Source organism: Chiloscyllium punctatum, chromosome 5, assembly GCF_047496795.1.
Source record: "Chiloscyllium punctatum isolate Juve2018m chromosome 5, sChiPun1.3, whole genome shotgun sequence".
Classification (NCBI taxonomy): domain Eukaryota; kingdom Metazoa; phylum Chordata; class Chondrichthyes; order Orectolobiformes; family Hemiscylliidae; genus Chiloscyllium; species Chiloscyllium punctatum.
In genome coordinates, this window is record NC_092743.1 from 7,531,104 (window position 1) to 7,555,391 (window position 24,288).

At 46.9% G+C, this 24,288-nt stretch overlaps 1 protein-coding gene across 3 annotated transcripts in view; it reads right to left on the reverse strand.

Moving 5' to 3' along the window:
- LOC140476859 (carbohydrate sulfotransferase 9-like) overlaps positions 1 to 23,846 on the reverse strand; it is a 151,920-nt gene extending 128,074 nt beyond the window's left edge. For 2 of the 3 annotated variants that reach the window (XM_072569726.1, XM_072569729.1), the window contains exon 1: positions 10,585 to 10,740. The gene's annotated coding sequence lies outside the window, so the exon portion shown is untranslated. Of the gene's footprint in view, positions 1 to 10,584; positions 10,741 to 23,514 lie in introns of those variants that run through there. The other variant, XM_072569730.1, reaches the window with a different exon arrangement.
- Positions 23,847 to 24,288: the final 442 nt, after the last annotated feature.

Genomic DNA, 24,288 nt, shown 5'->3' on the forward strand with positions numbered 1-24,288 from the left:
CCAAATAATTTATACATAGCATGAACAGTTTCGGGCCTAACACAGACCCCTGCGGCACCCTGCTCACCACTGATCTCCAACCTGAGAAACACCTATTTATCCCAACTATCTGCCTTCTATTGGTTAACCAGTCCTCTATCCACGCTAGTATATTCCCCACAACTCCATGCATTCTTATCTTACGGATGAGTCGTTTATGCGGCACCTTATTGTCCACCTTCTGGAAATCCAAGTATACAACATCTACCTGTTCCCCTCCATCCATTGCTCTTGTTACATCCTCAAAGAACTCCGGTAAGTTTGTCAAACATGACCTTCGCTTCCTGAATCCATGCTGCGTCTTCCTGATGGAACCCTTTCCATCTAGATGTCTCACTATTTCTTCTTTAATGATAGCCTCCAGCATTTTCCTGACTACAGATGTTAAACTAACTGGGCCTAATGTTACCTGCACCTTTTTATTAAAACCAGGGGCATGACATTCACTGTCTTCCAATCTGTCAGGATCTGCCCGGAGTTTAGTGAATTTTGGTAAATTAACACTAACACATATGCTATAACTTCCGCCATTTCTTTCAGCACCCTGGGATGCAGTCCATCAGGGCCAGGGGACTTATCTACGTTTAGACTCTCAAATTTGCTCAACACTACTCCTTTAGTGATAACAATTGAATTGAGGTCCTCACCTCCCATCGTATCCTTAACATCATTCTTTGGCACATTAGACACATTGTCCACTATGAAGACTGACACAAAATAGTTATTCAAGTCCTCAGCTGTTTCTGCATTATCCAATATTAATTCCCCTCTCTCATCCTGCAAGGGACCTAAGTCCACTTTTGCCACCCTTTTCCATTTTATATACTTATAAAAACATGAGCCACTAACTTAGACAGAGAAGCCTCGATTATCCGGCATTTGATTGTTTGAATATCAGAATATCCGGTAAGATCGCAAAGTCCCAATGCTCGGCTAAACTATGTTATCCGGCATTCTGTTATCCAGAATTTGATTAACCAAATGAAACACTCCCTACTGGTGTCCTTCGGATAATCAAGGTTCCTCTCAATTTCTCTATTTTGCTTCAAAGAAAATGGAATATAAAACAAGGGAGGTTTGTTAAAACTATACAAGAGATTAATCAGATCCCAGCTGGAATACTGTGAACATTTTTGACTCCTGTATCAAAGGAAAAATAGACTGACATTGGAGGCAGTCGAGAGACAGTTCACTCAGCTGATGCCAGGTATGGAGGGACTGGTTTATGAGGAGAGGCTGAGTAGGTTGGGCCTGTACTCACTGGAGTTTAAAAGAATAAGATGTGCCATTATTGACACATACAAGATTCTTCGGGGACCTGTCCGGGGAAATGTGGAAAGGTTGGTTCCCCTTGTGAGACAGTCTCGGACCAAAGGGAATAATCCCAGAATATGGAGTCACACGCTGAAGACGGAGATGAGGAGGAATTTTCTTCTCTCACAGTGGAGTGAATCTGTGGAATTCCTTACCACAGAATGCTGTCGAGGCTGGGATATTCATAGATAGAATCATAGAATCCCTGCAGTGTGGAAACAGGCCATTTGGCCCAAGTCCACACTGACCCTCCGAAGAGGAATCCACCCAGACACATTCCCATGCCTCATTACTTTCCATTTGCCTCTGACTAATGTACCTAAGCTGCACATCCATGAACACTACAGGCCAATTCACCTAAACTGTACATCTTTGGATTAATTAAATTCAAGGCTGAGACAGACAGGTTTTTAATCAGGAAGGGGAATCGAGGGTGATGGGGAAAAGGCAGGGAAGTGGAGTTGAGGACTATCAGATCAACCATGATCTCATTGAATGGTGGAGTTGACTCAATGGGCTGAATGGCCTGCTTCTGCCCGTATGTCTTATGGTCTTGCAACTTAAACTCAACACCTTTTTTATAAGAAAAGAAAATCCCATACAGATACAAACAGAGCACAAAGAACTGGATAAAACAAAAATATTACAGTCGGGGAAGGAATAAGAAAGTCAGTGAAGCTCAGTTCTGGCACCAGTCTGGATGACAATGTTCTCAAAGAACAAAGAAAACTTACAGCCCAGGAACAGGCCCTTCGGCCCTCTAAGCCTGAGCCGACCCAAATGTAAAGTCTAAACCTGTCGCCCAATTCCTAAACATCCGTACCCCTCTGCTCCCCACCTACTCACGCATCTGTCCAGACGCATCTTAAATGAATCTATCTTGCCTGCCTCTACCACCTCTGCTGGCAACGCGTTCCAGGCACCCACCGCCCTCTGTGTGTATCCTCCTTAAACTTTCCACCTCTCACCTTGAAAGAGTGACCTCTCATTATTGAATCCTTCACCCTGGGAAAAAGCTTGTCTCTATCCACCCTGTCTATACCCTTCATGATTTTGTAAACCTCAGTCAGGTCCCCCCTCAATCTCCTTTTTTCTAATGAAAATAAACCTAACCTACTCAACCTCTCTTCATAGCTAGCACCTTCCATACCAGGCAACATCCTCATAAACCTTCTCTGCACCCTCTCCAAAGCATCCACATCCTTTTGATCATTTGGTGACCAGAACTGTACACAGTATTCTAAATGCGGCCGAACCAATGTCTTGTAAAATTTTAACATGACCTGCTAGCTCTTATACTCAAAACCCCCTTCCCTCCAGTTCCCTTCTTCCAATGTGTTAATGAGCAACACATGAGATTGTGGACACAGCTAATCTCAATCTTTCATTTACTAGGCCCTCTCAGTATCCTGAAATGGTGATTTATTTTCCCTTTCAAAGTAGCTGGAGTACCCAGCTGCTTGAAATCTCTCTTACTTTTCCATTCAACTACATAGAGAGTGAGAGAGAGAGAAAGAGAGAGAGAGAGAGAGAGAGAGAGAGAGAGAAAGAACAGAAGAGAGATGTGTTCTCTTCAGAGACTGAATGGTTCGACAATGTTGTGAAAAAGGTCATTGGACACAAACTATTAAGAATCTCTACAGTATGGAGTAGGCCATTCAGCCCATACTAACCCTCCAACAAGCATCTCACTCAAACTCACCCCATCCCTGTAGCCCATATTTCTGTGGCTAATTCACATAATCTGCACATCCATGGATACAATGGGACAATTTTCCATGACCAATCCACCCTAACCTGCACATCTTCAGACTGTGGGAGGAAACCAGTGCACCTGGAGGAAATTCAGACACAGGGAGAACATGCAAACTCCACGCAAACAGTTGCCTGAGGCTGGAATCGAACACATGTCCCTGGTGCTGTGCGGCAGCAGTGCTAACCACTGAGCCACGTTAACTTTACTTTCTCTCCACAGATGTGCTGATGGGCCTTCTGAATTCTGTTATTCGTTCTTTAATTTATAGTACTGTAGTCACTGGCCCAGGAACCAATCAAGAAACTGTTATTGTGCCGAGTATTCCTGAACACAAACACACCAAACCAATCAAAAGAATGTAAGTCTGCCTTGGACACGGCACGGTGGCACAGTGGTTAGCACTGCTGCCTCGCAGCGCCGGAGATCCGGGTTCAATTCCTGCCTCAGGCGACTGACTGTGTGGAGTTTGCACGTTCTCCCCGTGTCTGCGTGGGTTTCCTCCGGGTGCTCCGGTTTCCTCCCACAGTCCAAAGATGTGCAGGTCAGGTGAATTGGCCATGCTAAATTGCCCGTAGTGTTAGGTCAGGGGTAGATGTAGATGTAGGGGTATGGGTGGGTTACGCTTCGGCGGGCGCGGTGTGGACTTGTTGGGCCGAAGGGCCTGTTTCCACACTGTAAGTAATCTAATTGACACCCACTTATGGAGGATACAACAGACATTCAATTCAGCAAATTTATTTTTTCTTCAAACATCTTCTTCCTCAAGCCTCAAGCTTTTCCCCATTTTTTTAGTCCACAGTCCTATAAACATAGGAACATCGGGATTAGGAGTGAGAGTCAGCCCCTTGATCCCACTCCGTCATTTAACATGGTCACGGCTAATCTTATCCTGGTGTCAGATCCCCTATCCTACCTGCTCCCTATAGCCCGTTATTCCATTTTTCATCAGAAACAAGTTGATTGCTTTCTTGAATCTGGTGATGGATTCTGCCTCCACTGCACTCTGGGGCAGAGAGTTCCACGGATTCACCACCCTCTGACAGAAGAAGTTTCTCCTCATCTCAGTTCTGAACCTACCTCCTCTCACTCCATACAGTTGGTTCTTCTATAATGCGATGGTTGTGTTCTTGTGCAACCCTGTGCTATAGAATCTTTGCACTTTAGAAACAGTGTTAAGGTGTTGGTGATGTAATCGCGTTACAGCCAACACACGTTTTAAAAATGCGCGCATTAGAAACAGTGTCTCCAACTCGTCAATCACATTACAGTGCCTTCGTGTTTATGAAATATATAAACAGAATGGCCTGTATCTCTACCCTCTTGTTTGACACTGTCCTTCATCCACCTTATCAATCCTCTTTAGCATTTTATGAACCTCAATCAGATCCATAAAAGTGGTCTTTACACCTCAGTCTGCACTGTGTCAACTTACAATCTTGTAACAAGATCAGAAATAGCAAGACATTGGCAACAGCCTATTGCCTAGCCTAAATTGCCTTGAGAAGGTGCTGTTGAGAGCCACTCTCTTGAACCACAGTGGTGGGATTTGCAGCCTAATGACCTGGCATCACACTGCCACTAAAAATAATTGACCACACAAGCCCCCAAACCACCCATCACCACCACCACCACCCATTTGTGAGGTGGACAGTGATGTAGCAGCAGTGTTGTCTCAGTAAGAATGCCCACTTGGGCTGGTTATTATATGGTTAGAGGAATGTGTAGGTCAGGGAGGGACATAGACTGGAGGACATGACAAAGACTGGGAGGAGGGCAGAACATAGTGAGATTTGAAATCGAGGATAAATATAACACGCAGGATAATACCGAACCACAGAATTGTTATAGTGTGAAAGGAGGCCAGTCTGTCCATTGTGCCTACACCAGTTCTATCCCTTGGGGCCAATCCCTTTTCCCCATATCCCTGCTCACTATTTCTATCCAAATAATAAAACAATGCCCCTCCTGAATGCCTCAGTGGAACCTGCCTCCATAATATTTCCAGGCAGTGCATTCCATGCCCTGACTGCTCATTTTATTCTCACTACACCCTTGTTTCATTTACATCTCATTTGAAATCTATGCTCTGTTGTTCTTGTTCCTTTAACAAGCAGGATCAGCTTGTCTCTACCTACTCCATGCAGCCCACTCATGGTTTTGAAAACCTCTATCAGATCTCCTCTCAGAATTCCTCTCTTCCCAGCTTCCCAATCTACCCTCACTCCTGGGACCCAGACTCTTTCACCATAATTCTGTAAATCGCTGTACACTCAGACATTCCAGACACTGACCACACTCCACAGAAAAAAAGCTTTCTCCCCCCGCCAATCGCCGTTGCTACCTATGAAACTGATAGCTGCCGAACGAAAGTGGTAGTTGTCGGAGAGATTTAGATAGGATCTTGCAGGTCCAGGTTTTTAAGAAAATGTGGTAAGGCTGTTCACTAACAGCTTGCAGCAGGAAATGTCACAAAACAAGAAAAACAAAGCTCTCTGCAAGACCAACTCACCACTCCCTCCTCCAAGGCCCTGCCAATGAACACCATAAAACATAGGAGCAGGAGGAGGCCCTTCAGCCCGTTGTTTTACTGTCAAATAATTATTTAATTCTCTTTCAAAAGCCCCAATGGATTCTACCTTCATAGTGCTCTCAGGCATTGCATTCCAAATGTAAAATAAGCTTTCTCCTGTTGTTACATATGAAATCGATTCAAGTGGAATCTGTCACTGGGGTTTTGATAGAACCTTACAGGGTCGAGTTTAAAAAGTGGGTTAATGCCTTTCATTAAAAGTTTTGCAATGGGGAATATCAAGTGAATATGTGAAACATTCAAATCTATTTTCATCAACAGTACACTCTAGAATATATTAGTATCTGTCAACAAGATTTATTCTCTGCCCTAGAAATAAGAATCATTTCACAGGACAGCTAAAATTAAATTCTGCAGGAATGTGGCTGGTGAGATTTGGAGGTGAGGCTTCCAATTAATGCTGCCTACAGTGTCGTGACTGTTATATATTCCAGATCGTCTCTACATTTCCCCATGGTTACAGACAGCAGAGTCTCCCAACAAACCTCCCCAACATCCCCCCCACCCCACCACTAACAACGTGGACGATAGTGAAAATAGTGGCACAGTGGCTCAGTGGTTAGCACTGCTGCTTCACTGTGACAGGGACGAGTGTTCAGTCCCACCCTGGAGTGTCTGTCAGTTGTAGATTAGATTAGATTTCCTACAGTGTGGAAACAGGCCCTTCAGCCCAACCAGTCCACACCAATGAGTAACCCACCCAGACCCATTTCCCTCTGACTAATGCGCCTAACACTATGGGCAATTTAGCATGGCCAATTCACTTGACCTGCATAGAGTTTGCATGTTCTCCCCAAGTCTTCCCCTGGATGCCCCAGTTTCATCCAACAGTCCAGGTTTGGTGGATTGGCTGTGGGAAATTGCCCCACTGTGTTTAGGGATGTGCAGACTGGGTGGATTAGCCATGGGGAATGCAGGGTGGGTCTGGGTGGAATGCCCTATGGAGGGGTGGTGTGACCTCGATGGGCCGAATAGCCTGCTTCCATACTGTAGGGATTCTATGGAATTCGCGAAAATCCCCATCAGCGAGTCCCTTCTGGATATCGAGACTAAGAAGTCGCAGTTTCCAACTGAGTTCTGGATGCGCAGATGAGATTCCCTCTTGTGCAACACAATAAGTCTATTAATGGATTAGATTACTTACAGTGTGGAAACAGGCCCTTCGGCCCAACAAGTCCACACCGACCTGCCGAAGCACAACTCACCCAGACCCATTCCCCTCTGCCCCTAACACTACGGGCAATTTAGCATGGCCAATTCACCTAACCTGCACGTTTTTGGACTGTGGGAAGAAACTGGAGCACCCGGAGGAAACTCACGCAGACACAGGGAGAATGTGCAAACTCCACACAGTCAGTTGCCTGAGGCGGGATTGAACCCGGGTCTCTAGCGCTGTGAGGCAGCAGTGCTAACCACTGTGCCACCGTGCCATGGGTGTTATGGCTCTTATTAATAATCTCACTTCATTAGCATGTTCTCCCGTCCACAGGGATAGAAACCAGATGGTGACAATTCCTGACAGGAATATCCGAGTGGATACCTGGTGCCTTGCTCCTCCAGGCTGCCACCTTGAGCAGCTACCATGAGGATCTGAGGGCACGCTGCATGGGCAGTGACACCACACACCTTGCACATTGGCATTAGACAGGTGCCAACCTCACTGCACCTTCGTGGTAAATCTTTGGCCCATTTGCAGTATGGTTCCTCACTGCCATGTTGCCCTTGGGATTGCACATTGCTGTGAGGACACTCGGATGGGCACACAGCTCACCGTTCAGACTCCACCCCAGGGCTACTCGCCCTGTTGGCACTCAGTCACTTAGACCCTGCCTGAATACCCACAGTGCCCCTGCCCTGGCTTGCCTCTTCACACTCTGGCCATATCACCAGAGTTAACTGTCTCCACTTCCCTGAAATGTCAACTTTCCTGCTCCTCGGATGCTGCCTGACCTGCTGTGCTTTTCCAGCAACACACTCTAAACTCTGTCTCCACTTTTGCCTTGCCTTGCCACCTAGGGAAAACATAGGCAGCTTTGGGGAGGCGATAGTCTAATGGTATTTATCCAGAGACCCAGGCAATGGTTTTGGGACCTGAGTTCACAGCTGACCATGATAGAGAGTACAATTTGAATTCAACAAAACAAAAAGAAATCTGGAATTAAGACCGAATGATGATCATGAAATTATTGTCAACTGTCAGGAGAAACCCACTGAGTTCACTAATGTCCTTTAGAGATAGAAACTGTCATCCTGGTCAACTTGGGCTGACAAGCAACAAGTAACATTCACGCCACACCATTGACCATCTCCAATAAGAGATGATCTAACCATCGTCTTTGACATTCAATGGTGCTGCCATCACTGAATCTCCCACTACCAACATCCTGGGGGTTATCATTGACCAGAAACACAGTTGAACTCGTCACATAAACAGTGTCTCCAAGAACATGTCAGAGGCTAGGGATACTGCAATGAGTAACTCACCTCCTGACTCCCCAAAACCTGTCCACCATCTACAAGGCACAAGTCAGGAGTGTGATGGAATACTCCCCACTTGCCTGGATGGGGGCAGGTCCAACAACTCTCAAGAAATTTGTCACCCTCCAGGACAAAGCAGCCCGCTTGATTGGCCCCATATCCACAAACACCCACTCCCTCCACCACTGACACTCAGTAGCAGCAGGGTGTACTACCTACAAGATGTACTGCAGAAATTCACCAAAGATCCTCAGGCAGCACCTTCCAAACTCACAACCACTTCCACCTAGGAGGTCCAGGGCAGCAGGTACATGGGAACACCACCCCCTGCAAGCCCCTCACCATCCTGACTTGGAAATATATCGCCGTTCCTTCAGTGTCGCTGGGTCAGAATCCTGGAATTCCCTCCCTAAGGACATTGTGGGTCTACCTACAGCAGATGGACTGCAGTGGTTCACCCCCACCTTCTCAAGGGGCAACTAGGGAAGGGCAGTAAATGCTGGGCCCAGCCAGCGACACTCAAGTCCCACAAGTGAATAATAAATAACAACTGCTACAAAGCCTAAAAATAAGGAATGAGACCGAATGGACCATTGGCATTTGGAGACAGCAACAACAAAACCAGTTCTATTGGGCCCTGGGGCAGGGATTGGAAGGAGCTGAAGTATACAGAATACTTACAGCTGGTAGTTTGGGTTTGGTGGGGGGGAGCGGGGTTTACAATGGAATTTCAGCAGGAGGGCTACCTGAACATCCAGGTGAGGTGTGAAATGATGTGAAGCAGGGTCATTGCTTCTCTCTCCACAGATACAGCCAGACCTGCTGAGTTTCTCCACTTTTGCTGTAGGGGTAGCACAGTGGTTAATACGACTGCCTCACATCACCAGGTGACTGGGTTCGATTCCAACCTCAGGCGACTGTCTGTGCGGAGTTTGCACATTCTCTCCGTGTCTACGTGGGTTTCCTCCCACAGTCCAAAGACATGCAGGTTTGGTTGGATTGGCCATGTTAAATTGCCCTGTAGTGTGCAGGCTAGGTGGATTAACCATGGGAAATGCAGTTACAGGGATGATGTGGGGTGGGTCTGGTTGGGATACTGTTCACAGATTCTGGATTAATGGTGCTGGAAGAGCACAGCAGGTCAGGCAGCATCCAACCAGCAGTGAAACTAGCCCCACCTGCCTGCTCCTGGCCTATATCCCTCCAAACCTTTTCCTATCCATCCAAATGCCTTTTAAATGGTGCCCGTATTCACCACTTCCTCAGGAGGTTCATTCGACATGTGAACCACTCTCTCTGTAAAAAGAAATTGTCAAAGCTATGGACTCGATGGGCCGAATGGCCTGGCCCCAGACTGTAGAGTGTATATTCTATCCCCGGTGCCTGTGATTCGTGGTTTTATATTATTGAGCTGGTTGGCTCGCACACCCACTCCCCCAGTAGTTGAAGACTCCCTGATTGCTTGAAGTCAGGAGATGGAGGGGGGGTGGGGGTAGTGGCTGACTGTGTGGGGGGGGGGGTAGGGGCTGACTTGGGGAGGGGGGTAGGGGCTGACTTTGGGGGGGTAGGGGCTGACTTGGGGAGGGGGGGTAGGGGCTGACTTGGGGAGGGGGTAGGGGCTGACTTGGGGGAGGGGGTAGGGGCTGACTTGGGGAGGGGGTAGGGGCTGACTGTGGGGGGGGTAGGGGCTGACTTGGGGAGGGGGGGTAGGGGCTGACTTTTGGGGGGGTAGGGGCTGACTTGGGGAGGGGGTAGGGGCTGACTTGGGGAGGGGGATAGGGACTGACTTGGGGGGGGTAGGGGCTGACTTGGGGAGGGGGGTAGGGGCTGACTTTGGGGAGGGGGGTAGGGTCTGACTTTGGGGGGGGTAGGGGCTCACTTGGGGAGGGGGTAGGGGCTGACTTTGGGGAGGGGGGTAGGGGCTGACTTTGGGGAGGGGGGTAGGGGCTGACTTTGGGGAGGGGGGTAGGGACTGACTTGGGGATGGGAGTAGGGGCTGACTTGGGGGATGTGGGTAGGGGCTGACTTGGGGGAGGGGGGTAGGGGCTGACTTTGGGGAGGGGGGTAGGGGCTGACTTGGGGGAGGGGGGGTAGGGGCTGACTTGGGCACACTCCTGACAGTACTGCCTCTCGGAGAATGGCTGCAGTTATTTCCGCAGCTATAGGGGCGGCTGGCTTTGATGACTCAGTGGTTGCTCAGTGGAAGCGGGGCTGCAGCGTGATGGTGGGCAATGGGCTGGCGTTGTGTCAATTATTAGCTGCCGGAAGCTAGAGGGAGGGTGGGGTGGGGTGGGGTGGGGGGGGAGAGTGGTGGGGATTACATGTTGGACGGCCCTGTGTGCACATAGCGAACGGGTCAACGAGAGGTCAGCCCCAACACATCAATCAGCGAAAGATTTCCACTCACCCAGCGAGGATCTCAACAAAGCTGCTGTAGCGCACCGACTGAGAAGTGTAAGGTCAGACAGCTCTAGTACACTCCCACACATGAAGGTAACCTTCTCTGTCTGGTCTACAACACACACTGACACCTCCTGGAGCACCAGCCAGAGAGCCCTGTCTCTCACTGCTCTCTGAATACGTTCCCCTGCAGCTGAAGGCTTTTAATAGATCAAATCCGATGGACTGGAAGGTGCTGGGGGGAGGAGGAGGAGGTGGGACTGTATATGCACAGATTTTTAAAAGAATCTGCTATGGGATTTTGTTCAAGCCCCGCTCGCTTCCCCACAGTCCAAGAATTCTGCAGCGATTTTCAATGGAAACACAAAGCAGATGTTGGGGGATTTTGGTTCAATGTTGAAGCGTGAAGCAGCCTCTAACAGCATGTTCCATCTGTCATTGGGTGGTTAGATATATGAGACAGGAAGGTTCACGTCAGGAATAACACCCCACCAGTGATTAACAGTACCAAAGTGAATCTGGAATGCAAAGGAAACGTGCCAGCCCATTTTAGAAACATCCAAACAATCCAAACCAGGAATAGGCCATTCAGCCCTTCGAATCGACTCTGCTATTCAATATGATAGAATCACAGCGATCCACAGCATAGAAAAAAGGCCCTTTGGCCCATCAAGACTGCTCCGCCATTTAATTTGATAGAATCATAGAGGCATAGAAATCTACAGCACAGAGAAAGGCCCTTTGGCCCATCCAGTCTGTGCCAGTCAACAACTGCTACCTAATTGTTTGAATCCCATTTCCCAGCATTTGGCATTGCAAATGCACATTTAAATCTTTCTTCAATGTGATGAGGGTTTCCCCCTCTCCCACCCTGACAGGCAGTGAGTTCTAGTTTCCCACCACCCTCTGGGGGAAAATATATTTCCTCACCTTCCCTCTAAACCTCCTTCCCTTGATCTTAGATTTATATCTCCTGGATATTGCTAACCCCATCCAAGGGTAAGCAGGCAGAGATGTTTCCCCATCTGTGCCCCTTTTAACTTTATCCGTCTTAGTCATGTCCCCCTCAGTCCCCTCTGCTCTAAGGAAAACAACCCCAGTCTGGCCAATCTCTCTGCATCACTGAAACTCTCCAGCCCAGGCAACATGCTGGTAAAAGCTAAAGTGCTGGAGATGACAGCAGGTCGGGCAGCATCCATGGAGAGAGTGCAAGCGAACATTTTGGTCACTTATCCTGAACTATCAATGTTCTTTCTCCCCTAGCACTCCACCCCCAACTCCCTCCCTCACTGTTGCATAAATGCTACCCCCTCCACACTTCACGTCAGCTCTGATAAAGAGTCATGCAGACTTGAAACGTTCGCTTGCTCTCTCTCCGTGGATGCTGCCTGACCCCCTGTCATCTCCCGCATTTTATGTTTTGAGTTTCAAAACCTGCGGTAATTTACTCCTACATCCTGGTAAATCTCCTTCGGCACCCTGTCCCAGTGCTATCCCATCCCTCTCACAATGTGGATTCCTAAACTGCACACAGTACTCTCACTACGGCCTGACCAATGTTTTATACAGTTTCAGCTTCACCACCCTGCTCTTAAACTCCATTCCTCAGGTGATAAAGGCAAATATCCCATATGCCTTCTTAACCACTTCATCTACCTACCCTGCTATCTTAAAAGATCGGTGGACGTACACACCAAGGTCTCTCTAATTCTCTATGTTTCCCGGAGTCCTACTGCTCATCATGTATTCCCATGGCCTGGTTGTCCTGCCCAGGTGCATCACTCACATTATTCTGGACTGAATTCCATTTGACACCAATCAGCCCAACCCGTCCTGCAAGTTTATATCTTCCTGTCATCTAAGGCTGTCCTCCTATTTATCACTATACCAATTTTCACATCTTCCTTGAAGATACTGATCAACCTCCCTACGTTCGAGTCTAATTCATTTATATAAACCGCAAACAGCAAAGGGCCCAATACTGACCCCTGTGGGACCCCACTGGACACAGACATCCGCTCGGAAAAACATCTCTCAATCATCACTGTCTGCTTCCTGCTGCTCAGCCAATTATGAATCTAATTTGCCAATATTCCTTGGATCCCATTGGCTCTAACCTTTGACATCAGTCTTCCAGGCAGTACATAATCAAAAGCCTTGCTGAAGTCCAAGTGGCTAGGTCTAACGTATTGTACTCATCGACAAACCAAACCTCCTCTTTGAAAAATTCAAGTATGTTGGTCAGACATGACCTCCCCTCAACAAGTTGGTCAGACATGACCTCCCCTCAACAAGATGGTCAAACATGACCTCCCCTCAGCAAGTTGGTCAGACATGGCCTCCCCTCAACAAGTTGGTCAAACATGACCTCCCCTCAACAAGATGGTCAAACATGGCCTCCACTCAACAAGTTGGTCAAACATGACCTCCCCTCAACAAGTTGGTCAGACATGGCCTCCCCTCAACAAGTTGGTCAGACATGACTTCCCCTCAACAAGATGGTCAGACATGACCTCCCCTCAACAAGATGGTCAAACATGGCCTCCCCTCAACAAGATGGTCAGACATGACCTCCCCTCAACAAGATGGTCAGACATGACCTCCCCTCAACAAGATGGTCAAACATGGCCTCCCCTCAACAAGATGGTCAGACATGGCCTCCCCTCAACAAGATGATGTTGCCTGTTTTTGATTAGTCCCTGCCTCTCCAAATGCATTATGGCTGACTGTCTAACTGAGTCCCCTGTTCCCACTTTCTCCTCAGACCCTTTGATCCCTTTAGCTCTGAGGACTATATCTAACTCCTTCTTGAAAGCATTCAACATTTTGGCCTCAACCACTTTCTGTAGAGAATCCCACCGGCTCCCCACTCTCTGGGTGAATACATTTCTCTTCATCTCAGTCCAAAATGGCCCACCCCGTGTCCTTAGACTGTGACCCCCTGGTTCTAGACTCCCCGGTCACCAGGAACACCCTTCCTGTGTTTACCCTGTCAGATCCTGTTAAAAGTTTATAAGTTTTTATGGCATTCCCCCTTATTCCACTAAACTCCAGTGAATATAATCCAAACCAATCCAATCTCTCTTTATCAGTCTTGTCATCCCAGGAAATTTTGCGATTATGTCGCTTCTGTTCAAAGAAGTTCAGAAAGGAACTGGTATTCTGTCCCATGGATGAAGAATAGTTGAAATCGCACCATTTGGGGATTTTCCATCCTTGGCTGCATTCCATAGAACCCCCACAATGTGGAGGCAAAAGCCCTTTTGCCCGAAATGTCAATTTTCCTGTTCCTCGGATGCTGCCTGACCTTCTGTGTTTTTCCAGCACCACTCTAATCTTGACTCTGATCTCCAGCATCCGCAGTACTCACTGCCGCCTTCTTAAAGTTAGTCGATTGGCACTGGCAATGGGAGATGGTGCCACCAACAACCCCCAACTGAACACCTTCCTGTGGTATTTTGCCTGCCTTCCGCATCCCCCAACCTCTTTGTAAAGGTTCCATCCCTGACCTTCAGTAATGTACCAATTTACATTCGCTGAGGTTTCAGACTGACTCAGAAGCCAGTTAAAACATCAGCTGTGACCAACGTACTCATCATCAAATGGGAAAGGTGTCCTGACCATGAGAAAAGGATTAGTGAAAACATGAGTAGCTCCCTCACAGACAGGAAAGGGCAAGTTATACTGGGGAGCAAAGAGATGGCAGACTAATTAAATACAATACTTTAGTTCTGTCTTCACAAAGGACGTTATAAATGACTTCCCAAAAATGTGGGAAACCCAGGGTCCTGTGAATAGGAATGGCTGATGGGTTGAATGGCCTGTTCCAGCTCCTTTTCTCTCTACGTTTCTGTGTTTGAAGCCTACAATCGGAATGACTAGGGACTCGGCTCGATGGGGAAATCCCTCAGCTTGGGAACAGGAGATTTTGGGTTTAAGCCCTAATCTAGACTCCAGAGTGTGAGGTGAAGGGTGACATTGCCACAGTCAGCAGTAGGGGTGGTTGAGTGGTCAGCACTGCTGCCTCACAGCGCCAGGGACCTGGGATCGATTCCAGCCTGGGGTGACTGTTTGTGCGGAGTTTGCACATTCTCCCCCGGGTGTGCTCCGGTTTCCTCCCACAGTCCGAAGATGTGCAGGTCAGGCTGGATTGGCCATGGGGGATACAGGAATAGGGCAGGGTTTGGGTGGGATACGCTTCAGAGGGTTGGTGTGGACTGAATGGGTCAAATGGCCTGTTTCCATACTGTAAGGATTCTATGAGGAAGTAAGTGAGGACTGAGATGCTGGAGATCAGAGCTGAAAATGTATTGCTGGAAAAGCGCAGCAGGTCAGGCAGCATCCAAGGAGCAGGAGAATCGACGTTTCGGGCATAAGCCCTTCTGCAGGATTCCTGAAGAAGGGCTTATGCCCGAAACGTCGATTCTTCTATGAGGGAGTGCACTGTGTGATCTTACCTCAGAAGTGACATTAATCACAGCCTGCTCTGTCCTCATAAGGATGGGAGAGATGTCAGAGAATGATAGTGAAGCTGAATTGAGGCATGTTTAAAGACATGCCAATTGTACCTTAGTGTATTACTTGCTGTAACCTCGGTCTCTGACGTAAGTGTCTATTCTGCAAAAAGGTCACTGGACCTGAAATGTTAACTATGATTTCTCTCCACAGATGCTGCCAAATCTGCTGTGCTTTTCCAGCAATTTCAGAATTTGTTTTTGACTTCCAGTGTCCACAGTTCTTTGGGCTTTTTTTTTGTTAAGTGTCCTTACAAGAGCATCACATGGAATGCAGTATCGGGAATGATACAGCTGAAAGTGTGTGGACTTTCAGAACTATAAGAGAACTGGTTTCTCAAGGAAGCATCAAGCAACAATGTATTTTTTAAAAAGCAGACAGTCCCCAACTTTGAAATATTGGGTGAGTTAAAATGATTGTGGATTTTCAACTGTGGAAATGGAAGGAGATGTGAGACAGGAATAGATTTTTATTTCCCATGCTCAGTGATAGAATTATGAAATAGCTACAAGGTGAATTTAAAAACCTGAGCATATAACAGTAGCAGTCCTGCTGCTGCCAGAGCTGGGGAAAGAGTACTCCAAGTTGGTACAGCAACCTAGATTGTACTGAGGAGCAGAAATCCCAGAATGCAGAGACTTATCGATATATTCAGTGCCCCGTATTGATCCTATGTCTGAATGGCATGTGTTCAATCTCAGAGCTCAGGGGAGATAGAGACTTTTGATCATTTTGGAATACATCTCCTGTGAGATTCCCGTCCCTAGTTGCCCCAGAAGAGCCAATGTTTGGAAGGAGATTAACAACAGGCAGCAACAGTGACTAACAGAGTGCAGTGGGGAAAGACCACTGTGTGAGGTCCTTCTGCTGAAGCGTAATGGGGGTCCATTAGTAATTGGGGCTGCTGACATCTCAGCTAAATACCAAGAGGTTGACTGTAGATATAGAGAACTATGAGCATCAAAGACTTCATTTGCTCTCTGTTAAGTAAAGAGTGTATAGATCTGAATGGCTCCATTAATTGTACATGTACCAATGATTTCTTTCTATGAATTAATTATTTTTGTAATTTATAAAACTAACAGAGTGTCAGAGGAGCGACAAGAACTCTTTGGTTTCACTCTTGCCCAAATTGGTCAGCTCCACCTTTTGCCCAAAACGTCGATTTTCCTGCTCCTTGGATGCTGCCTGACCTGCTGTGCTTTTCCAGCACCACTCTAATCTAGACTCTGGTTTCCAGCATCTGCAGTCCTTGTTTTTACCTAGCTCCATGGGAGGCAGCGTTGACTATCGAGAGGGAAATAAGGTGACCAGACCTTACTCCTACCCAACACCCTGGCTGGAAGGTTGCAGGGTTAGGGGAGGTCAGTCAGCCTTCGTTACCAAGAGTTCATTTTCCTTTCCACATGAAGGAAAGAGAGTCCGGGGTAGAGGTGAGTATATTGGCCATCACTAAGGAGAAGGTGCTGGGGAAGCTGCAAGGCCTAACAGTGGATATATCTCCCATTCCAGATGGACTGCAGCCCAGAGTTCTGAATGAGACAGCTGAGGCGATTGTGGAGGCATTAGTGATGATCTTTCAGGAATCACTGGAATCAGGGAGGGTCCCAGAGGACTGGGAAATGGCTAATGGAGCCCCCCTGTTTAAGAAGAAAGGGGAGGTGAAAGATGGGAAACTATAGGCCAGTTAGCCCACCCCACTAGCGACCTGATGATGGAGCAGCGCTCCAAATTCTTGTACTTCCAAATAAACCTGTTGGACTATAACTTGGTGTTGGGTGATTTTTAACTCAGCCATTATTGTGAGCAGTGTCGATAAGTGTGGCACTGAAAAAGCACACCAGGTAAGGCAGCATCTGAGGAGCAGGAGAGTCGATGGTTCAGCCATAAGCCCTTCATCAGGAATGTCTCTTTTCAACTCCGAACTCCAGCATCTGCAGTCCTTCTTTTTGCCATTATTGTGAGCAGTCTTGGGCCCCATATTTAAGGAAGGATGCGTAGGCCTTGTTAGGGGTTGGGGGGAGTGGGTCCAGAGAAGGTTTGCAAGAATGGTCCCGGGGATGAGGAGTTTCTTATAAAAGGAATTTTAGTCAACTCTGGGTCTGTACTTGTTGGAGACTAGAAGGATGAGAAAAATATCAGTGAAACCTATGGAATAGTGAGAGGCCTGAACAATGGACATGGGGAAGATGTTTCCACTAGTGAGAGAGACTAGGACCCAAGGGCTGAGTCTCAGAGAGAAAGGATGACTCTTTAGAACTGAGACAGGGAGGAATTTCTTCAGCTGGAGGGTGGTGACTCTATGGAATTGATTATTGTAGAGGTTTAGTTCAGAAAGCTGACAACAGACTGGGACTGTGATTTCTCCACCTGGGTGCTTTTTTTTTAAATCCTGCATTCCTATCAAACCCCAGAATGTGCTTCAGTAAGATCACTTCTCATTGCTCAAAACTCCCAAGGCATTTGGCCCAACCAGCTCATTCCTCATAAAACAAAGCCCTAACACCAGGAATCAGCTGAGTGAACCTTCTCAGAACTGTATCCAATACAAATGTGTCCCTCTTTAAGTAAGGTGACCAGAATTGCATACAGTACTTTAGATGGGTTGCCAACAGTGCTGTGTACAAGTGTAACTCATTGCAATCAAGACTGAAGGTCGTTTTCCTGCCCGGGAGCAGTGAGAGACAGAGCTGAGGTGATGTTGGAGACCAGGAGGCTGCCGGGAAGGTAAGGACTTAGTATTAATTTGGGCAGCGGCTAAACCCAAGATACTACACGTGTATTATCTCCCTCCTGCCCCCCTTTCCCTAACCAGAAGAAAAGGACTCGATAAGTTAAGGCTTTTTTTACTTCATTTCATTCATATATTTAAGTGCATTGTTTGGTTTTAGTTAGGTCATATTAAGCTAATGGCAGGGGACCCCAGACCCGTGGCATGTGCCTCTTGCCTGATGTGGGAGCTCAGGAAAGTGGCTGATGTCCCTGACTCTTACACTTGCATGAAGTGTGTCCAGCTGCAGCTGTTGTTTGACCACATGACGGCTCTGGAGCTGCGGATGGACTCACTGTGGATCATCCGCGATGCTGAGGGGGTCGTGGACAGCACGTTTAGTGAACTGGTCACACCGCAGGTTAGAGTTCCTGAGGGAGACAGTGAATGGGTGACCAAAAGACAGGAAAAGACTAGGAAGGCAGTGCAGGTGTCCCCTGCGGCCAACCCCCTCCAAAACAGGTATACCGTTCTGGATACTGTTGGGGGAGATGGCTCACCGGGGAGGGCAGCAGTTGCCAGGATCATGGCACCGTGGTGGGCACTGCTGTTCAGAAGGGCAGGAAAAAAACTCATTGGGCCATAGTCATAGGGGATTCTATTGTGAGGGGAGTAGATAGGTGGCTCTGTGGCTGAAAACAGGACTCCCAGATGGTATGTTGCCTCCCAGGTGCTCGGGTCAGGGATGTCACTGATTGGCTGCAGAGCATTCTAAAAGGGGAGGGTGAACAGCCCGTTGTCTTGATGCATATTGACATCAATGATCAAATGAGATGAGGTCCTGAAAGCAGAATTCAGGGAGTTAGGAGAGAAGTTAAAGAGGAGGACCTCAAAGGTAGTAATCTCAGGATTGCTACCAGCGCCATGTGCTAGCCAGCGTAGAAATGAAAGAACAGGCAGGATGAACATGTGGTTTGCTTGAGGATTGTGTAGGAGGGAGGGATTCAGATTGTGGGACATTGGGACCGGTTCTCGGGAAGGTGGGACGATTACAAATTGGACAGTCTATACCTAAACCAGACTGGAACTAATGTCTTGGGGAGATTTTGCTCCTGCTGTTCAGGAGGTTTTAAACTAATGTGGCAGGAGGCTGGGAACTAGACAGTGAGGTGGAAACTGGAGACTGTACGAATCATGAAGATAGCATTAATAAGGGGAAAGAGTAGGCAGAGTGCAGGTGAACTGTTGGCCTGAAGTGTATCTACTTTAATGCAAGGAGTATAGTGTGTTAAGGCAGATGAACTTAGGGCTTGGATTGGTGCCTGGGAGTATGACATTATTGCCAGCACAGAGACTTGGCTGAAGGAAGGGCATGATTGGCAGCTAAATGTTCCAGGATATAGATGCTTCAGAACAGGACAGGGAGGGAAGTAAAAGTGGGGGTGGAGTTGCATTGCTGGTCAGGGATAATATCACAGCTGTGCTAAAGGAGGACACTATGGAGGGCTTGGGCAGTGAGGCATTATGGGTAGAGGTGAGAAATAAGAAGGGTGCAGTTACATTGTTGGGGCTGTATTACAGGCCTCCCAACAGTGAGTGTGAGGTAGAAGAACAAATAGGTAAACATTTTCCCAACATTGATTGGGATACACTTAGTGTCAGAGGTCTGGATGGGCAGAATTTGTAAGGAGCTTCCAGGTAAGTTTGCTAGAGCAGTATGATGGGGAAAGGGGCCATGTTTGACCTGGTGTTGGAAAATGAGCCAGGCCAGGTGGTAGAAGTTGCAGTGGGGGATTTTTTTGGGAATAGTGGTCACAATTCTGCAAGTTTTAGAATACTCGTAGATAAAGATAAGAGTGGTCCTAGGGGACGAGTACTAAACTGGGCCAAGGATATTTATATCAAAATTAGGCAGGAGCTGGGAAATGTGGATTGGACACAGCTATTTGAAGGGAAGTCCACATTTGATGTGTGGGAGGCTTTCAAATATAGGTTAAAGATAGTACAGGATAGGCATGACCCTTTGAAAACAAGGGAGAGGAAAGGCAAGATTCCTGACCTGTGGATGACAGGAGAAATCGTGCGACTAGCCAAGAGGAAAAGGGAAGTGTACGTAATGTCTAGTCAGCTAAGAACAGAACGGGCCCTGGAGGAATATCGGAAGAGTAGGACCAGTCTTAAACGAGGAATCAAGCGGGTGAAAAGGGGTCATGAAATAACTTTAGTGAACAGAATTAAGGAGAATCCCAAAGCCTTTTATTCATAAATAAGAAGCAAAAGGGTAACTAGAGAAAGGGTTGGTCCACTCAAGGACAAGGAAGGAAGGTTGTGTGTTGAACCTGAGAGAATTGGTGTGATTCTAAATGGTTACTTTGCGTCAGTGTTCACTGAGGAGCAGGGGGGTGACGAATGTTGAGATTAGAGATAGAAGTTTGTTGACTCTGGATCACGTTGACATAAGTAGGGAAGATGTGTTGGGTAGGCTAAAGGATATTAAGGTGGACAAACCTGCAGGACCAGATGGGATCTATCCCAGGTTGCTGAGGGAGGTGAAAGAGGAAATAGCTGGGGCCCTGACAGATATCTTTGTAGCATCCTTAAACACAGGTGAGGTGCTGGGGGACTGGAGGGTTGCTCATGTTTTCCCCCTGTACAAGAAGGGTAGTAGGGATATTCTGGACAACTACAGTGAGCCTGACGTCAGTGGTGGGAAAGTTGCTGGAGATTGTACTGAGGGATAGGATCTATTTATATTTGGAAAAGAATGGACTTATCAGTGGTAGGCAACATGGTTTTGTGCAGGTAGATCGTGCCTTACCAACTTAATAGAGTTCTTTGAGGAAGTGACCAAGTTGATAGATGAAGGAAGGGCTGTAGATGTCATATACATAGACTTTAGTAAGGCATTTGATAAGGTTCCCCATGGTAGACTAATGGAGAAAGTGAAGTCACATGGTGTGCAGGGTGTTCTAACTAGGTGGATAAAGAACTGGTTGAGCAACAGGAGACAGAGAGTAGTAGTTGAAGGGAGTTTCTTGAAATGGAGAAAGGAGACCAGTGGTGTTCCACAGGGATCAGTGCTGGGGCCACTGTTGTTTGTAATATACATAAATGATCTGGAAGAGGTCACTGTTGGTATGATCAGCAAGTTTGCAGATGACACAAAGATTGGTGGAGTAGCAGAAAGCATAGGGGACTGTCAAAGAATACAGGGAATATAGATAGACTGGAGAGTTGGGCGGAAAAGTGGCAGATGGAGTTCAATCCAGACAAATGTGAAGTGATGCATTTTGGGAATGCTAATTCTAGAGTGAACTATACTGTAAACGGAAGAGCCTTTGGAAAAGTTGATGATCAGAGAGATCTGGGAGTACAGGTCCATTGTACCCTGAAGGTGGCTGCTCAGGTCGATAGAGTGGTCAAGAAGGCATATGGTATGCTTGCCTTCATTGGATGGGGATTGAGTATAAGGGTTGGCAGGTCATGTTAAAATTATACAATTCTTTGGTTTGGCCGCATTTAGAATACTGCGTACAGTTCTGGTTGCCACATTACCAAAAGGATGTGGACGCTTTGGAGAGGGTGCAGAGAAGGTTTATGAGGATGTTGCCTTATATGGAAGGTGCTAGCTATGAAGAGAGGTTGAGTAGGTTAGGTTTATTTTCATTAGAAAAAAGGAGATTGAGGGGGGACCTGACTGAGGTTTACAAAATCATGAAGGGTATAGACAGGGTGGATAGAGACAAGCTTTCTCCTAGGGTGAAGGATTCAATAACGAGAGGTCATGCTTTCAAGGTGAGGGGTGAAAGGTTTAAGGGGGATACACGTGGCAAGTACTTCACACAGAGGGTGGTGGGTGTCTGGAACGCGTTGCCAGCAGAGGTGGTAGAGGCAGGCACGGTAGATTCATTTAAGATGCACCTGGACAGATGCATGGAGTAAGTGGGGAGCAGAGGGATACAGATGGTTAGGAATTGGGCCACAGGTTTAGACAGTGGATTTGGATCGGCTCAGGCTTGGAGGGCCGAAGGGTCTGTTCCTGGGCTGTACATTTTCTTTGTTCTTTGTTCTTTGTTTAGTTGTCTTCCCAATTCCTTGCAGACTGACCCTTGGGTTAATTTTTAAGGACACCCAGGACCCTGTCTCCCACAGAAATCTGCAGTCTCTCTCTTTTTCTCTGTGTCCTTCTCTCTCTCTCTCTCTCTCTCTCTCTCTCTCTCTCACTCACCCCCTCTTTATTTCATCGAATCACCAAATGATGGAAATATTACAGTGCAGAAGGGAGATCCAGCTCTCTGAGCATTGTAATTTTCCCCATAACATCCATGAACATTCCAACAAGGAACAAGAGGAGGCCACTCAGCCCTTCAAACCTGTTCTGCCATTGGATAAGATCGTGGCTGATCTGATTTGAAACTCAACTTTACATTCCTGCATATCCTCTGATAATCTTTCACCCACCCTCTCACGGTGATCAAAAATCTATCTCCCTCTACCTTCAAAATATTTAAAGCTTCTGCATTCACTAAAGACTCCCAACTCTCTGAGAGAGAAAAATGTTTCTTCCTCTCTGTTTTAAATGGGCACCCCCTTATTGGGAACAGTGATCCCCAATTCTCGATTCATTGTTTATAGAATCCATAGGATTTTACAGGACAGAATGAGGCCATTTGATGCATTATTTTTGTACTGGCTTCTGACAGAGCTAACTAGCTAGTCCCACTCTCCAGCCTTATATATACATCCTTTTCAGATATATATATAGCTCTCTTTTGAAACCTCCTATAGAATCCACCTCCACCACTCTCCCAGGCATTCCAAATCCAAACAATTCTCTGAGCAAAAATATTTCTCCTCACCTCACTCATAGCTGTTTTGGTGACAGTCTTGAAATTGTAACCCCCTAGTTACTGACACACTAACTAGTGGAATCAGAATATCTTTCTTTACACACTGAAGGGCAGAACCCTTAGGAAAATTGATATGCAGAGGGGTCTGGGTGTGCAGGCCCACAGAACACTGAAGGTGGCAGTGCAGGTAGATAAGGGAGTAAAAATGGCCAATGGTGTGCTTACCTTCATTGGAAGGGGCATTGAGTACAAGGATAGACAAGTTATGCTGCAGCTTTGCAGAACTTTAGTTAGGCCACACTTGGATTATTGCGTACAGTCCGGGTCACCACCCTACCAGAAGGATGTGGATGCTTTGTAGAGGGTACAGAAAAGGTTTACCAGGATGTTCCCTGGGATGGGGGATTTTAGCTATGAAGAAAGGTTGGATAGACTGGGTTTGTTTTCACCGGAATGCAGGATGTTGAGGCGTGACCTGATAGAAGTTTATAAAGTTGTGAATAGGAAGGGAGTAGAGGGATAGGGATCTTGTAAGTGAAGACAGTTTTAGTATAGAAGGGTAAAATGCGTCAGCGCAGACTTGGAGGGCCGAAGGGACTGTTTCTGTGCTGTATTGTTCTTTGTCCTTTGTTCTTTCCCCTGTCAGAATTTTTCATAATTCTGAACACCTCAACAAGGTCACCTCTTTATCTTCTCTGCACCCAGGACTATAAGCCCAATCTAGAACAAAGAACAATAGAATGTAGATCAGTACCGCACAGTACAGGCCCTTCGGCCCTCGATGTTGTGCCAACCTTTTATCCTACACTAAGATCAAACTAACCTATGTTTTGCTGCTGCCCGAATATATTAGGTCACTTACCCAACAGTTATCGTGTGTGTTTCCACTCCTATTTGGCCTTCAGTCTGTCGATTGGCTGCTGGAGGCTGTTGATCATGAGGAAGTACGTTATATTCTCTCCAATCTTTGCCTGTATCTAAAATCCCTCATTCCCTGGATCTATCTAGTAAATCTCCTTTGTACTCACTCAAGGGCTTTAACATCCTTCCTTCAGCCAGGTGCCCAGAACCGAACACAGTACTCCAAATGTGGTCTGACCACATTTTCATTTAATTAATCACCCAGTTCTCTCTTGAATACCTCAACTGAACTTGCGATGGTTTAAGTAATATTTGGTGTTTCCATACTTCTCCCCAATGTTAGATAATCTCAGATTTTCCCACATTATCCCCCAGCTGCCTGACTGTTGCCCACTCTCTGAACCTGTCTCTATCCCTCCCTCACCCATAGCTTTCTGAACCATCTTTGCACCTTCAGAAAATTGGCCTCAACAGACGAGAGGATTACTTTAATAAATTGTATTAAAGCAGATTGAAACTGTTGCTCAGGGCTCAGCAATGCCTGTTTGTTATCCGAGCACCGAACTTGTAGGAAGATTAATTGCATTGATTCATAGGTCTATGCCTTTGACATTGAGTGTAATGACATAGCCAGGGGTCATTAACTGAGAATTAATAGGCTTACTGGATAAAGTATTAATTTTTCTGGGCTTCACAGAGGAGCATGAATTCCTCAGTTCCAAATGACATTGTTCCTGCATATTTTAACGTCAATGGCTGAACACAGTTTCCAGTA